This window comes from Sorex araneus, chromosome X (assembly GCF_027595985.1).
Source record: "Sorex araneus isolate mSorAra2 chromosome X, mSorAra2.pri, whole genome shotgun sequence".
NCBI classification, from domain to species: domain Eukaryota; kingdom Metazoa; phylum Chordata; class Mammalia; order Eulipotyphla; family Soricidae; genus Sorex; species Sorex araneus.
Window position 1 is genome coordinate 122,271,141 of NC_073313.1, and position 5,449 is coordinate 122,276,589.

The window sequence follows — 5,449 nt, forward strand, 5'->3', positions numbered from 1 at the left end:
TCTGTAAGTTAAGGTGCTTAGGTATTTAGAATAAACAAAAGTAGCAAAAGCCAATGCTATCAGATCAGTTTCAAAAACAAGATGAAAAGAAGATTTAGGGAGAGATAGTACGGTGGGTAAGGCAATTTCTTTGCATGTGACTGACCCAAATTTTATCCCCACCATCCCAGATGAATCTCAAACATTGCCAGGAGTCATCCTTGAATGCAGAGCCAGAAGTGGCCCCTAAGCATCATCAGGTGTGGCCCCAAAACAAAAGAAGTAGATTCGACCATATTCAGTTTCATGAATATTTTATTCAAGGATTAACAGTAACTGGACTATTCAAACAAATATGAGAGAACAAGAGGAAGGGGAAATACATTCCCTGCTCATAGGTTAGGAAGATTAACATGGTCAAAATGTTGATACCGCCAAAACCTTATAAAGATTCAATGCAATTTATTTAGGGATATCCATGATGTGTTTCAAATAAATAGATAAAACATTCCTGAAATTCATATGGAACAGTAAACATTCCCAAATAGCCAAAGAATTTCTCTGGAAAAAGAAGATAGAAGGTATCACTCTCATCAACTTCAAACTATGCTACAAAGCAGTAGTGATTAACATAGCATGGTACTGAAAAGAAAGACAGACATTCAGGCCACTGGAATCACTGGAATAGAAATGAAAATCCAGAGACAGGCCTTCAGATATACGGTCAGTCGATCTTTGTTAAAGGAGCAAAAATCCATGAAGTTGAGCAAGGAAAGCGTCTTCAGCAAGTGGTGGTGGGAAACTAGTCAGCCACATGCAAAACTGAACTCAGACCCTTGTTCTAAAGCTAAGCACAAAAGTAAAATTTAAAGGAATTAAAGGTTTCTATATCAAGCCTGAATACATAAAGTGCATAAAGGAAAGCATAGGCAAAACTTTCCATGACACTGAAGCAAGAGGCATAGTTAAGGATGAAACACCATTGACCTGACAAGTGGAAGCAAAAATAAACAAATGGAACTACATTAAATTAAGAAAATTAACGCACCTCAAAGGAAACAATAGCCAGAATACAAAGATAACCCATGGACTGAGAGAAATTATTTACTTGCCACTTATCCGATAAAGGGCTAATATCCAAGCTATATAAAGCACTAGTAGAACTTTTTTAAAAAAAAATGGGGAGAAGAGATGAACAGAAACTTCCCCAAAGAAAAATTTAAATGGCCAAAAGACATGAAAAAATGCTGTATGTCACTGTTCATCTCGGAAATGCAAATCAATACAACAATGAGCTATCTAACACCACAGAGACTGCGTTCACTAAAAAGAACTACAGCAAACACTACTGCTGTGGGGCAAAGGGAATCTCCTCCACTACTGGTAGGAATGTTGACTGGTCCAGCCTTTCTGAAATTCAATAGAGACATTCCTCAAAAAACCTAGGAATTGAGCTTCCATATGACCCAACAGTTCCACTCCTAAGAATATATATCCCAAGGGACCCTAAATACAATGCAGAAAAGACATCTGCACTCCTATCTTCATTGCAGCACTATTCACAATAGCCAAAATCTGGAAACAACCCAAGTGCCCAAGAACAGAAGACTGGATAAAAAAAGCTTTGGCCCACTTCCTGTAGCTACTGTCATGTCGACTCACCCATCAGTCCTGCTCTTCAGATTTGTGAACTAAATAGTAGATACATGCCAAACAGCTGAAATTTATGGACATACCTGTTCTTTCCTCTCCCCGCCCCAAGGGACCCAGCCCCGGCAGCTGACCTCCACTACCCAACAGCCGTCATGCTCCAGGCTGCTTTCCACACGCTTGGGCCAACCCTCACACATGAGTGAACATATTCCTGGACTGTGCAACACATGATCATAGGGCGAAATAAATATATATGCCTCTCGGAGAGCCCGGCAAGCTACCATGAGTATCCACCCACATAGGAGAGCCTGGCAAGCTCCCCATGGCATATCAGATATGCCAAAAACAGTAACAATAACAGGTCTCATTTCCCTGACCCTGACAGAATCTTCCAATCATTGGGAAAGACGAATAAGGAGAGGCTGCTAAAATCTCAGGGCTGGAACATATGGAGATGTTACTGGCACCCGTTCAAGTAAATCAATGAAAAACGGGATGACAGTGATACAGTGATACCTGTCCCTTCCAACTGAAAAGTCTGGGGCGCCCTTGGGAGGGGAGCAGGCTGAGTCCCTGCCTTGTCGAAGCCCTGGCAACTGCACCTACACCTCACTGCTGCCACCATGCCAATAGCCTGGCCTAACTCCACAGCTTCACTAAGAATCTCTGCAGACTCATTCCAGTACTAGAGATCCTGAAGTTTCTGGACTGCGCAGTCATGTACTGAAATTCCAGTAGAACACCAAAACAGATGAGAAAGTAACATAGAAACCAACTAAATTCAACAAACAAAATCAGTAACACAGAAGGCTCAACTAGCAAAGAACAGCATTATAAATCCTCAGACAAAGTCTTAATAACTCCCTGGTGAGATACAACAATTTTCACAAATTTTCCTCTACTGAAGTATTTTTGATAATTCCTTTAGCCATTTGGTTGTAAAAAAACAATATAAAACAAATTATTGTGTGTATGGTACGGGGGCAGGCATGAGGGTGGGTGGTTGGGAAAATAGGTACAATGGTGGAGGGAAGATGACTTAACGGTGGGAGTGGTGTCAACTTGTAACAACTATATTATGAACAAATTTGCAAATTATGGCATTTAAATAAAGTTCTTAAAAAGAAGCTATGCCCTAATACACAATGGAATACTACTAGGTCATAAAAAAAGATAGTCATATAATTTGCTGATACATGGATGGATCTGTAAAGTATCATGTTGAGGGAAATAAATGAATCAAAGGGAACAGGTCAGAAAGAAAATTATCTCCCTCTTATGTGGGACATAAAGAAATAGTAGGGAAATAACTAAAGCCCAAAGGCAATAGAAACAAAAATCAGGAAAGCTCTTTCTTAGTAGGAAGCTTACCATGGTAGATAGGGGTGGGGGAAGATAGTATAGATCAGGAAAGGGACCGCTGTAACAATGAAAGAGGTAACCAGTCACTCAGTAGCACAGCGGGTAGGTGTTTGCCTTGCACGTGGCCGACCCAGGTTCAATTCCTTCGCCCCTCTCGGCGAGCCCAGCAAGCTACCGAGAGTATCTCACCCACACGGCAGAGCCTGGCAAGCTACCCATAGCATATTCGATATGTCAAAACAGTAACAAGTTTCACAATGGAGACGTTACTGGTGCCTGCTTGAGCAAATCAATAAGCAACGGAGTGACGTGACAGTGCCAGTGTCAATAGTAATGTAACACATAGTGCCTAAAAGACTGTGGTGGGAGGGGAGGAAAAGAAAAAAAATCCCATCATAAAGGAAGGCTGGGGGTTGGGAGAGAACTGGGAACATGAGTGGAGGGAGGTGGACACTGTTGAAGGGATTGGTGTTGGAACTCAATTGAATTGGTGTAATTCACAGTGATTCTATTTTAAATATTAAAAACAAAACCATAACTGGTACTGATTTGGATGTAGTAGAAAAGTTTCCTGATGCATCCAAAGCAAAACTTGATTACCATCAATATGCAGAAACACTCTGACATTCTGATGGTCAGCAGAATGCCAGACCCAGGTGTTACATTGGCAGATGACATGATGCATACACATATTGTCTGTTTGCAGCACAGGAAGTGCTTGAAATCATTTGCTCAGGTTTCATACAAGTTAATAATAAGGTTCTTTACAAGTAACAAATCCATAAAGAACAGTTTGTTTTCATTACTTAAAACAGGATATATCTGGTTAAATAAGGCAGAGTTCAGAGGCAGCATGTTGCTTGGAGGACCATGTAGTGACAGGAATAGAACCTAGACCTTCCAAATGCAAAGCCATCTTTCTGAGCTTGAAGAAAAGTTTTGAAGATGAAGGTTTAAAAAGAGTTGTCTGGGGGCCACAAAGACAGTACAGTGGTCAGGTGCTTGCCTCGCATGTGGCAGACCTGCATTTGATCCCTGGCACTCCATTAAATTAAAAAAAGTGTGGCTGGTACTGATTTGGATGTAGTAACAAAGTTTCCTGATCCTTCGAAAGCAAAACTTGATTATCATCAATACGCAAAAACACTGACATTCTGATGGTCAGCGAAATGCTAGACCCAGGTGGTCCCCCAAGAACCTCCAGGAGAGATTTCTCAGTGAAGAGCCAAGAGTAAACTCGAAACACTACTAGGTGCGATTAAAAAAAATTAAGTTGCTGTTCTGAAATGAATTTTTAGTGACTGTGTTTGCTGATATTCTTCTGGTTAAATGGAATACTTAACAAACACTTAGTATTCCCATTCTAAATAGTTTTTATAGGTGGAGGGCTTGGCTAACGCTTGGCTGGGTCACTGCAGTGGTAAAGGAAGCGATTCCAGGCCACAGCAGGTGGGACTGGCAGCTATGCCAGGGTATTATGAGGACAAGCCAGAGGAAAAGTGTTCGTGGGTGTTAAGGAAGACCTGGGTACTTGTCTGCTTCGATTATACTGTGCACCGCAGGAAGGAAAATCCCCTCGGCAGTGTTTGAAAGAAGGAAACTGCAAAGCTTTGAAATTCTCCTTTCTTGAATGCAAAAGATCAATGTAGGATGCTAGATCAAAATTCAGAGAAAGAAAAGGATATTGATCCTGTTATATTGAAACCGAGCTAAAATTGACAAAAGATTTTCTCTAGTTGCTAAAATAGAGAAGGCAACGTAAGAAATGTTTACTGTTGGGGCCAGAGCAATAGTACAAAAGATAGGATGTTAGCCTTGCACAGGGACCAATGAGTTCAATCACCGGCATCCCTTATGGTCCCCCAAGTATTACCAGGAGTAATCCCTGAGTGCAGAGCTAGGAGTAACCCCTGAGCACAGCTGGATGTGGCCCCAAAAGGAAAAAAAATTAAACAAATAAAGACAGAAGAGCTATTTTTAAAAATTTAGAAAGATAGTTTTTATAATAATAATTGCCGATGAAATGGCATGTTGGATTTCGGAAGGGAGGATGTTGGGAATGACATATCCATCCTGCGGAATTTGTTATGTGGACAGGTGGACCTGGCTGTCGAAGAGATCCAAGTAGAAGTCTTGAATAATCCTGTCCATTGCCCTTCTGGAAGATACGATAGATCCATCAGGACATCAGAAGGCAGTCATCGTGGTCTTGTAGTTGGCGAAGGACAGGCAAGCTTTGCAAATACTTTTCCCAGTTTCTGCCACATCAGCCAAGATTATTCTCTCCTTGAGTTTTTCCTTTATTGCTTCTCTGCACAGCTTCTCGAGCTCAGATTTAGCTTGTGATTGCCTGAGGCTCATGCCAAACCATGTTGGTGAATGAGCTCAAAAGTTTCCAAAGACAGGCACCTGTTTGTGGCTTTCCCTCTCTCAGCATACCTTGCACAGTCATGGA

General features: G+C 41.3%; 1 pseudogene; it reads left to right on the forward strand.

The window, feature by feature from the left end:
* Positions 1-4,458: 4,458 nt before the first annotated feature.
* LOC129399620 (cytochrome c oxidase assembly factor 5-like) lies at positions 4,459-4,682 on the forward strand (annotated as a pseudogene).
* Positions 4,683-5,449: the final 767 nt, after the last annotated feature.